Here is a 12,730-nt window from a genome sequence, read left to right on the forward strand (position 1 = left end):
GAACCGAGATGAGACTGAGGTGAGTGGTTCAGAAGGAGGTGATACGTGACCAGAACAAATCCAATTAGAGTGACCAGACAAGGGCCAGAACAGAAATCACAATTTAGGTGACAGATCTAAGACAAGAGAATGACAAGAGTGAGACTGGAATGAAGAAACTGGAAAAGCAGAGACAGGACTAACTGAACGAAGAAAATGAGACTGGATGAGGATTCAGAAGTGGGGAACAGACAGGACTCAGCCAAAGAGATGCAGAAGGGGATGGGCAGCAGAGTTCAAGCTAGCAAAAACTGGACAGAAAAGCAAAGATCTTCCCATGGATACTGCTGTACAGGACGCAGATTGCAACCCTGGCCTCTGAACACAACTCTTTCTCTGATTTCAGAACATACCTGGGAAACTCATCAGCAAAAAGCCTGTAAATATTATAAGTATCAAGGTGGTGACCTATGACATTTCTGTATTTCCACTTCGCTCTGTAAAGAATCTACCTTGCCCCTGCCCCGTCAGATGAGGACTCTGTCCACTTATGGGAGAAATGAAAGTACATGCCACCGTCTCAAATGCTTTGCCCAAAATGACCGGAAACTTTTGATCTTAACGCTTCTGTGCTTCAGTTTCATTCCTGTGACAAGTACCTCCCTCCCCTTTTACTGAGGTACAACACTGTGAAACCAAGGAAGCGTTCCAGTACTACCGTTGTGGACACCACAGGCAATCCACTAAAAAAATAATCACTCAGTATACAGAAGAGGATTTGAATAGCATGCAGTAAAATGATATGGGGGCCATCCATCGTAGCCTAAAGGAAGAGCAAAACTAAAAATAATCGTCTCGTTAAGTGAGGGCCATTTGCCGTTCACACTGAATGAGACAGAAAGCTTCTGGACAAAACAGTGTGTTAATACGTGTTTAAAAATGATGTACATTTGCCTAAGCATACAGAGACTGCATCCTACTTCCAGCATTTCCTAGCTTTTGCAAGTAACATACCGCTCCTTTAACATTAGGCATCTTGAATATGTATGTGTGTTTAGACGTGGATGGATGAGTGACTGTGAATGTGCATACTGAAAACACAACGCTGAAATGTTAACTTTCAAGGCCTTGTGAATAACAAATTGTCTTTACATTTTCCAGAAACCAAGTATAAATAAAAGAACAAATGCTTGAAAGTGGCGAGTGAATACACCATCCTGAAAAGGTTATGCTTCTAAGCAGACACAAGGAATGTGTTTATAATATAAGTAGGAACCAGGTGACCTCTATCTCCTAGAAAATAAGTAACCTTTAACCACAGGCACTCATGTGGACGTTCAAGTAGCCCATGGTTTTAGCATGTCATAATGATCTGTAGGGAGTGTGGAAAAAATAATCTTGAAGACAAGGATTTATTTCCCAAAGAAAAATATTAACTATTACTGAATGATAGAAATATCTGTAAGCTAGGGATTACTTTTAAGATGAAAACAACTCATTTTGAGGAAGTGTAACCAGATGTGTGCCAAGAACATAAAATGGTATAGGGTTTTATATGTATCACAAATGTGGTGCAAGAATTGTAGGCCTGATGTGATAAACAGGGAAGAAGAACAAACAACTATGTTTAGAGGTCCCAGTAAATTCAGTACATAGCTTTCCCACACATTAAACTTTAGGAGATATTAAGGTCATCAGCCTTAAAAAGACACAGTCAATATTTCAGCATTTTCAGTGGATAAAGATAGACCACTTGGAGGAAGGTAACATCTATTCAAGAAAATGTTGCACCTGGTATTAACGTACTCCTTAAATGCTGCATTGTTACTCAAGAATGTCTTATGGAAGCTACTCAGCCAGTACAGCATATACTGTGTTCTATATACCCATGCATTTTGATATAATACAAAATGCTTTTTAAATTGATCTGTGTTTTTTATTTATAATGCATTTGTTCAAACACTTGAGCATTAAAACACCATGTTCAAACTGAAAACTTTTGACCACATTAGCGTTAAATACAAATCTCAGTATTCTTGCAACAAAAGTGTGATGTGAACTTTCATTATGGGGATAGTTCTTTGAGCACTGCTATAACTATTTAAAAATGAAGCAGCTGAGGTGTCAGAAAGACTGGGAAATTTGTGCAAAGTCACCCAGGGAGTCAGGGATAGAGGTAATTCACATCCTGTGCTCTCACTTCTAAACAGGCCCATTAAAAAGAAATAGAATTGACTGGGGTCTTTATCCTTGCAAGGCAGCTCCTGTAAGGGTGCTGGGGGCACTCTTCCCTTTCCTGCACATTCAGCTCCCTGGGTGCTGTGGACTTGCCTGGCCATCGCTGGGCTGTGTCTGACCCTGGTGACCACCACCGACCTTCACCCCAACCCTGACTTGCTGACTCCACTTCTTGACCTGACCTCGGCCCTGCCTCGTCGACTCATCTGGTGGCCCGGGCTGGGGCTGCCCCGTCTGCTCCTGGGCCGCCTGGCTTCCTCGCTGGGGTGGTGGGATGGGCCTCCGCTGGCCAGACCCTGCCCTTCCCTGCCAGCCGTGCTATCCTGCTGGGCCGCTGCACCTTTTCCCTTAGGGAGCAGCACCTGAGAGCTCCCGCACAACCAATAGTTCCTTTGAATTCTCGTTTTTCTAGAGGAATTGTGCAAATGGACTTTTTCCTAATGTCAAATTAATGCAAAATGCCAAGAAATTGCAAATTTTTTTCTAGTGAAATTCAGGAGACTCTAGATAAAAATTTTGCTTCTAAAAAAAAAAAAAAAAAAAAAAAAAAAAAAAAAAAAAAGAATACCCACTTAAAAATGCTCTGTAGAAGCATTGATGCATTTTGGTACCTCAGCCTCCCACCTCTTTTATAGCCATGTTTCTTCTGCTTCCATGATATAAATATTATAACAGGCTCCTTCCCCTGGATGAGCAGCAATTCCTCATGGAGCACAATAACTGATCTATTGTGGGAAGTGCAGTTTCACAGGTAATTCTGGCCCAAAGTGGAAAATGGGGAGATGAGCTTGACCAGATAATTTGATCAGAGTTGTCTGTCAGATGTAAATGTGGCATTTCTGGATGAATAGTGACCAACTGGGAATGATACAATCTGAATTCTGGGATGGCTTTCCAACTCCTTAAAGATCTTAAAACCCATTTCTTCTTGCCTTGAAATATTTCAGGCTTAGCATGTAAATCCATAGCTGGAATTGGTTAGCTGGTGCACCAGATCTCCAAGGACAGTGAAAGCTCCAGCGGACAGAACAACAGAATTTTTAAAAAGCAAGTAAAACTAACCAGCTAAAGAAAGCAAGAAGTTGTCTTCAGCAACAGCTAATCCAGAAAAATGCTAGTATCACTCATGACTTCTGTGGTGAGGTGCTTGTTTTGTGCTTCTACAAATTCCAGTGTCATCTCAAAGAAGTGCAACTCTTCAGCCAAGTCTTTCCTCAGAAGTGCACCAAAATAGACTCTGCATTTAAAAAAATTCAAAGGCATCACCACATGCCCTTCAAAATACTGAAATAAGGGGCCATCCATAAAAAAAAGGACCAGAGTCAGCAAGCAAATTTTTCGCACCATCTGATGTACCTAGCAGATGTTAGGTAGAACAAAGTACCCCTACTTAAATCTGCTGTAAGAGGCAATGATATGACAGTGTTGGCAGCAAAACAATAACACTGAGCAAATGAGCTATTCTCTTCTAGTTAGCCATTTCTCAGCAAAAAGGAAAGGATGAATGAACGCTGGCAAACAGAATTTATCCATATAATGACAGGCGAGATTTGAGGAAAAGGACATTGATTTCTACAGAAATTTTTGTATAAAACAAAATAAAAAGCTTTTTTAGTATTAGCAGCAACTGTCAAAAACAGTAGAAAGTAGATCATGTGAAACAAAAATTTTTCAGGAAAAAAAGACTTTTTTCTTTGGTAAGCCTCTTCCTTTTCTTTTTCTGTCAAATGTTATAATGAAATGAATTCAAGAAAGTTAGACTTGCAGTTCTGATAACATCTAATAAATAAAGGGAATTGCCAGATATAGGCAGTGAGGTACATGTAAAGTTTTGGTAATAAAAACTTTCAGCAGAGTAATAATAGATGATGCATCAACTTGTTTAATACTATTAATTTGACATACAACCATCTGACTTTATGAGTCTTCAGCACTTTTCCTAACATCGTGAACCCAGTCTTGGAGAATGAGTTGTTTCCAGGGAATTATATCAGCTTTTACTGTGAAATTTTGAGTAATACTGTCTTTTAATTATCTATGCTGTCTACTCGTATGTCTGCTCTCTGCGTTCAAACTTTAGTCAAACTTCATTTTCATGTTTTATTTCTTTTTCTTTTCTTTTCTTTTTGCATTACATTGCTTTCCCAATGTTTAAAAAACAATTTTTCAAAAGCAAAAGCTCTCATTATAAGCAGCACTTAATATCTGTTCCACAGAATATATATTCCGCAGAATAAATAAAACAGTAAGCTGTGTAAAAGAGGTTCGCTTCACTTGCGGTAATAGTATATTCTACCTCGTCATTTCCAAGAGTTGTTCCACATTCCATATGCCATATGTCACTTTCCAAAGAAAACTAGAATCATAAAGCAATTAGGTCCCTGCAAGTAGATCTCACTTACCAAACCCAAGTTTGCTTCTGGAAGCAAATGTTTGGGATTTCAGCAGCCTAAGTATACTTGCTGGTTTGTCCTGAGTAGTGACAGGTGTCATCAATCATTTGAGCAAAGATACATTTATTTGCGGTAATATAAAAGTAAATCCTTCATTTCCCTCCTACAGATTCTCAAATCAGCTTTAGAGACAGATAATTTTAATCCTTCTTTAAATTTTCTATGCCAGAATTGAAAATGCTGACTTCATTAGGATTCCAAAGTCTTCAGAAGCTAAGGAGGGTTTGAGCTAAGATGATCTTGACCCCAAAACAAGGGTCAAGAAACATTAGTATCACCTTTTTGTATGCAAGATGTAGCTGGAACTAAATTTGGCTCCAACTCCTACACCACTCAGAATTTTGAACAGTCAGTGGGATTGGTCCATTGAAATAACTTAATTAGAAAGAGATGTAAAATCCCCTGGTGATTTCCCAGAGGAACAGAGCTGTAAAAGCTGTATAAGCCAAAATAAAGAGAAGACTGGAGTGCACATGGATGGCCTGCAGTTTCAGCTGCACTTTCTGCAGAGCAGAAAAAAAGGCACAAGACACACTTGCATTTCCTCAGTTCAGGACCTCCTCAAGAGCAGGGCAAGCTATTTTATAGCCAAAGAGCTACTTTGCTTCTCAACAGTGCTCACAATGAATCCTCTGCTTCTTTTTTACTATACACTACATGTATATATGCCTGTTTCTCCATCACCAAATGAGAAAAAATAGGTATTCAGAGAGGCAAGATGATTAATACAGTCTGGTTCTCCTTAGCTACACCATATTTCTTCGAGCACATTGGTGTAAAGAAGGGATTGGCAAAGAAGCTGACATAGCAACTCTACAAATTTTTTTGCAAGTTAGTAAATAAGAGATGAGCATCTCTGAAGACCTAGATGGGTCAATTCATGTTCTACAACATTCAGCCACGTACTCTGATGTAGTAAATTCTGGTTTTACATAGCAGAGCAATCTGAAAACAAGATTATTTCATTTTCCAGTAGTTGATGTAAAATTTCTCTTTGTTCCTCTTAAGATAACATCATGTTTGCTGAAACCCATTTTGAGTTTGGGATTTGTTCAAATTAAAAAATACATGAAAACAATATGTGAAAAAGCTGTCTCTTTTCTTTTCTTCCCTTTTTTTTTTTTTTTTTTTTACATCTTTCCCGTGTAAACATACAAGCAGACATGATGACATGATTTTGCTAAAAAATGGTCACAAACTCTTACCAAAACTTGGCTCAGCATTTGTAATTAAATCTGAAAAAGGTTGAATCACACCTACTTCAACATTTTGCATGTCGTTGCTTTTCTCATGTCTGATATTGAACAACAAGGCAAAGAGCTTCTAAAGCAATCTTACGCTTTATGCAAAATACCATTCCTGTTATCTTATTGAACAAAGAGAGCAAAGTGTCCCAATCTTCTCCTTGTATGAACAACCTTCCAGTTTGAAAGCTCACAAATTTTTCTGAAACAGTCAAGGATTTGCTTAGACTTGTAAATGAAAAACAAATGACCCTTTTCAGTGCTACTCAATGTAATCATGGATGGATTTTTGCTTTTGCAATCTGCTTGCACTGTGTATTCCTTACTAGTTCCAAATTTAGGTTTAGGGAACTAATCTATTTCCAGTAAGATCATATACTGAAGTCCCATGAAGAATCTTGCAGGCTGGAACTTTCAGCATTGTTAAAACTAGAGCCATCTTGTATATTATTCACTTTGAAAACCACAGCTTTTCATCATGAAGTTGGAAAAACATGCTGAAGAAGCCAACTTAAAACCAAGTTTATTGACAGTTCAAAATTTTTGTTAGACAGAAAGTTTGTTGATTCTTTTCTAGACACACTGATACTTTTACAGCAATGTGTAACGTGGCTGCTGGCTATGACACTGTACATATTTTAAAATTCTACAGCGTGTGGTGGTAGCTATGTATTCTGGTACATACACTACCTCCACAGGTGTGGTAATACTTGCGATGGGGCAAATCACAAAGCCATGTAACAAACTGCACTTAGCGCATAGCTTTGACCACTTTATCTTCCTTCAGCCAACAAATCCATTTTCTCTGGGACTACTTCTGAGATTCCAGTCCTCTGAGTAATTCTAAACAACCATTGTTTTAAAAACATTAGTATGCCACAAAAATGCTTTCTACTTTTCCCCTAAATACAATTTTCTTTTCTCAAAAAGTAACCCTGGCTTGACGTCTATGCTTAGCAATATTCAGTCTCGCAATACAAATTATGTATGGTGCCATTTTCTGATACAGGAAACTGGAGCTTCAGATTATGGAAGAAAAGTCTTGGAGAACAAGTCATGGGATGTTGAAGAAACTATGAACCTTTTATAGATTTTTTTTTTTTTTGTTGAATCATTTGTTTTAAATTTATAGATCAGATTTTTATTTCATTTTGTTTTGTTTTGTTTTTATGGGTCATTAGACTTAGACATCCATCTCCAGAATGTAGATATTCTAAATAGGAGCTTTCATTTTCTGAGAGTGAACAATCTAGTACCTCGCCAAAGATAAAACTGGAGAATTTAGCCCATACTTTTTTGTTTTATTAATGTTCTCTCTAGTTAGCTCTAGAGAAAGCATACATTTCCATTCTGATTCCAGTTGTGATTGCTCTGAAATGAGTTGTTGCTTCCAGAAAAGCACAGCACTTTCTTTTTTATGTTGAAACCCATCCTTTTGCAAAAGATATACTTAGCATTGTATGATTTTAATAATTTTGCTTTGTACAGCATTAATATTCTTTGTAACCTCCACAAGCCTTAATTTCTATCCATAGCCAGATTCCTTTAGACCACTGGAGTGGTCCAAAGGCATTCAAGCAGAAATGACAATAAGGCCCTGGTTTTCTAATCTGAGAAGAAAAAAGCCAAGTTTTCTATTAGAGCTCAATTCCACTAGAAGATGATGGCAAAGATTCCAAATGAAAACAAATTCTTCTGGGTTTCACTGGAGCTATTTTTCATCCAGGATTTGCAGCCCATTAGAAAACAAACCTAATTAAGAATGGTTTAAATGACAAGCCTTTTCCACAGCCTGAATTAAAAGAGCATGTGGCAATTACTCAAGAAGTTTCATCTATTGAATTATTTAAGCTGTTCCTTGCTTAATATCCTGCAGCTCTAAACATAAATGAGAAATGTTTAGCTCTTACTTAACTCAGCTGTGCAGAAAATATCACTGTCATCTAATTTTAGGCATATATATATATATATATATGTATACATAGAAAGATAACACAGCAAATTTATTTATTATCTGCGACATAAAATAGATGTATAGCCCATGACACCTTTTTAATTTTCAAATCAGGTATAAATCTGGAAATTCAGTGCAGAAAAGCAATGCCATAATTAGGAAATTCATATCAACCAGTCTTATTTCACTTGTAAAAATAAATTCACAGACTATGATAAAAAGGAAGAAAATTCATAGAGAATGAATATGTGAGAAAGTATTTTAGAAAGGCCTAAATGCTGAAACAGCCATGACCTCTGAAAATGTGCGGTAATGGGAGAATGCCATAAAACGTGCCCTTCAAAAATGGTCAGTTCAGCACAGCAGAGCACAGAGGCAGCAGTGGGGAAGGCCACAGACTGTTCCACAAAAAGTCAGTGATGTGAAGCACTTTTAAAATGTCATGGGACAGACTGCCTGGCAGGTAGTGCAATGAGCAGGGAAGAAAATGAAATAGGAGGAAGGTGCTTCAGATATAAAAATGAAAACTCTGTGAGAAGCTTTAGCTCGTATTTCTTCCAAATGCCACTGTGATAAGCAAGCTAAACACCAGGTAAATTCAAATACAAAAACAAATGTCACAATTAGAAAGACAAACATTTAACATGGAGTGCACCCCATGAGATGGGTTGACGTCTCCTAAACTGTTGCATGGTAAGATCTCCATTTTCAAGGAGCACATGGACTTCAGTGGATTTCAGAGAAGGCCTAAGCGGCCTAATTTTCAAAGAGTTGAGTCATCCTCCTAACTGAAATTACTAGGGGCAGGATGCACCTAAATCCTTGATAATAAAAGTTTTTTTCCACACAGAGTGACTGGTTACAAGGGGTGAAAAAGCTACCAGTTGTATAAATGAATCAGATGTTTTAAATATTAAAAATGACAAAATAGTCTAATAAAAATATTATTAAAGATTAGCTTTTAAGTGGTATTAGTATACAAAAATAAACATGAGTTTAAGAGCAAAGTACCCTCAAGAGATTTAAACAATATCAATCCAAACTAATGGATTAGACCCTGAAGTTCTTACCCAGTCTGTCCTGAGGGAAAACTTTGAATACATTTAATTAGAAAGTATTTAAATTCCACCAAAGAGTTCAAGCAATGAGATTAAATCCTGGCACTAGAGATAAACTGTATTTTGAATGAATTTTAGTTTCAAAACAAGATGGAGTCCAAAAAGTGGGAACAGGCTAGAGTCTCTATTTTGTTAAAAGCTCCTTCGCATTGTTTCTGATTTGCCTGCCGCAACTACAAGCAAAGTGGTCCTTTTCTTCCCCTTGCTTCCACCCTCCTCCTCTCCAGGTTCTCCATGGAAATCAGCAGGAGCTGAAACTGCCAGAGGCTGACCCACCTAGCTCCCCCTCAACAGGGGAAAATAGTTCTATTTTTATTAAGCCTGTTGATGTTTCACTCTCATTAGTATATTTATCCTCTGTAATAAGGACATGCAGCTGCCCGGATTTTACAGATGAAGAACTGAGGCCTAGGGACACAAAAAGCCAGCTGCTCTACATTATTTAGATCTTAGAAAATCAGACTAGCATGTTGAAATCTAGCTCTAGATGACTTACAGAAGGTCTCATTAGAGGACTACAGTAGAGAAGAATCTTAAATTCTAATCTCTTACATGGCTGTGAACACTGGAAGCACTGGACCATGCTTGCTTCCATGGGCTCATCTTTGAGAAAAAGAGAAGCAAGAGACACAGATGGATGGAGGTAAAATGCAGATCTCAGTCTTTCTTTCATTCCCTACAAGCAGGTATAACATGGAAAACCTGGAGTACTCCTCCTCTGTTTTTCCATAAATTAGGATAGAAGAGATCCTGACGACTCCATTGCTGGATTGCTAGATAATCATTACACTAGCCAAGCTAAGACAAAAGTAGTTACACTGCAAAAAATCACACTCCTATTAATGCACTTTTTAAGTTAATCTAATACTGATAAAGCTTCTGGAAATATCCCTTTGCTCTTAAGCAAAATAAGCACCTGTAAAATTTCCAGTAAATTTAGCAAAGCTTTCAACACTTTCTCCCATAACAGCCCCATAGACAAAGTGATGAAGTATGCCCTGGATAAGAAGACAGTGCAGTGGACTGAAAACTGGCTGAGGTGCTGGATTTAGAGGGTTGTGATCAGTGGCACAAAGTCCAGCTGGTGGCCAGTCACTAGTGGTGTTCCAAGGGGTTAATACTAGGGCCATCACTGTTTAACATCTTTATTAATGGCCTGGACAATGGGTCCAAGCAGCCTCAGTATGTTGGCAGATGATACGAACCGAGAAGGAGAGGCTGACGTGCCAAACGGTTGTGCTGCCATTCAGAGGGACACTGGCACGTTGGAGGAATGGGCCAACAGGAATCCCATGAAGGTCAGCAAAGGAAAAGGCAAAGTCCTGCACCTGCAGAGGAATAACCCCATGCACAAGCACAGGCTAGGGGCCAACTAGCTGGAAAGCAGCTTGACAGAAAAGGCCTTGTGGGTTTTGGTGGACAAAAAGTTGGACAAGGGCCAGCAATGTGTCCTTGCAGCAAAGAACACCAACTATATCCTCAGATGTATATGGAAGAGTGCTGCTAACAGATTAAGGGAGGTGATCCTTACTCTCTACTCAGCACTGGTGAGACCACATGGGAGTGTTGGGTCCAGGTCTGGTATCTCCAATAAAGAAAGACATGGACATGCTGGAATACGTCCAGCAAAGGGCCACAATGATGAAGGGATTGGATTATCTCATATGAAGAGAGTCTGAGAGAGCTGGGACTGTTTAGCCTGAAGAAAAAAAGACTCGGGGGACCTTATCAATGTGTATACGTACCTGATGGGGGAGGAGTAAAGAAGATGAAGCCAGACTCTTCTCATTGGTGCCTAGTGAAAGGGCAAGAGGCAATGTCCACAAATTGAGATACAGGAATTCCACTTAAATGTAAGAAGCTTTTTTACTGTGGGAGTGGTGAAAGACAGGAAGAGGTTGCACACACAGTCAGACCTGGGAGATATTAAAAACCTGACTGGACTGCTTTGAGCAGGGCAGGTGGAGCAAACAGTCTCCAGAGGTCCTTTCTAGTCCCAACTATTCTGTGATTCTGTGCTCTTCAGGGAAAAGCACTGCAGGGAGGCAGACAGATGACTATGAACACTTCAAAGTCTTAGCCAGTTTCTTAATTGAAAATGGATTATTAGCCTAACGGAAATTAGTACTTATCTCTAATCTGCATGCCAAACTAGGCTAGATAACTCAGGTTTAAACCACCACTGAATTTAAGAAAGAGGGGTTTTGCTATGACTAGGAGCTGAAGAAAGCAGAAAAGTTAGATAAAAGCCAGTCAGAAAAGATGTATATATTTCTTCACCACAAAAAGTAATTTAAGTTAACTACTGATCTAAGCTGAGCAAGAGAAGCAGTACTACAAAATTTCACTGAAGGTACACCACGTGATGGTATTACTGCTGACAAACTATTCTAATTTGATCTTGCAGCCTGACCAGCAACACCCTGTGTTCCCAAATGGTCAGCCTATCCAATTAGATGCACCATTATATTCTGGAGAGGTTGCATAAGGACAAAGCTAGTATTAGAGGAAATTCTGGGGTCATAACACCAGTTAATTACATAGTGAGTGCACACACAGACAAAACCCTTATATTGTCACCGAGGTTTTAATTTCATGATATGGTAGATGGATGTGGCAATTCTGTCTTGGGAACATTTTGGTAGTATGCCAGAGAATGCAATAATTAATGCAACTTTTTGTGGGTCAGCATTATAAACTGTTCAGAGAGTGTACCCATGTACCCAGCTTAAGAAAACTCTGGCGAAAACAAGGTTAAGCCAGTATTGAAACTGAATTCTCTGCATTGCACACTAGTTTTAGGCAGCAGCTAAAAAGGTAACCACCCATGCATACTAATTTTTTTCATATAAAAAAGACGTATTATGTACTTTTAAATCAAAATTTTTGTGACAGTAAAAATGTTGTCCTGTGCCCTACAGTTTAATTACAAAATTAACTCTACTTTTACTTTATAATTAAGACACAGTTCCCCTCTTCCTCCCCCCCGCCCCCAGCACATGAGTCTCAGGGAGAAATCTAATAAAACCGAACAGACAATAACACACACTTTTCTAAATATTTGGAGATATATTGTAGAATCGAGTAAGAGTTATATCATTGTATAGTACCATATAAATGTTGTAGGAAATAGTTACTGAAGATATTCAAAATATTTAATGTTGGATATTATACAAATAGAGATCTCATTAGACTTTGGAATCACTGCAGACAACTCCTGTTACCGCAGCTGAACTACTTCCCATTAATAATAACATTTTTACCCCAAAATATCAAAGCTTAGGAGCTAGGACACTGAAATAAAAATAAAGGAGACCTTTAGTGAAAAACAAAGATCTATCTTTCAATTCAAAGTTAATTCTAGCTGCCTAGTGATATACTCGTGCTTCTGAACAGCATGAATTGAGTAAAGCCACCCTGATTCAGTCATCCTGATCTTTGAATTATTTAGCTTTTGTTAGTGTCAGTCAGGCCCCATAATGCTTTTTAAATTTTTAGAGTTTATTTTTGTTTGAAGAAAAGACAAACTGCCATCTTTTTGTCTAGACAATGTTGTCTTTAACTGAAAGCTTCTGCTGAAATAACAGTAATTGTTGGGGAATATATCCTGAAACTGGCCTGGTGTACTGCTTCTTAAATTGGTCTTTATACTGGAAATGAGATAAAGGAAACAAAGATAAAGTAGATTCATGTATCAATTAATTCCCAAGGTGTTTAAGCAGGGCACTCTCTTACCACTGCACA

Source organism: Rhea pennata, chromosome 5, assembly GCF_028389875.1.
Source record: "Rhea pennata isolate bPtePen1 chromosome 5, bPtePen1.pri, whole genome shotgun sequence".
In the NCBI taxonomy this organism is placed as follows: domain Eukaryota; kingdom Metazoa; phylum Chordata; class Aves; order Rheiformes; family Rheidae; genus Rhea; species Rhea pennata.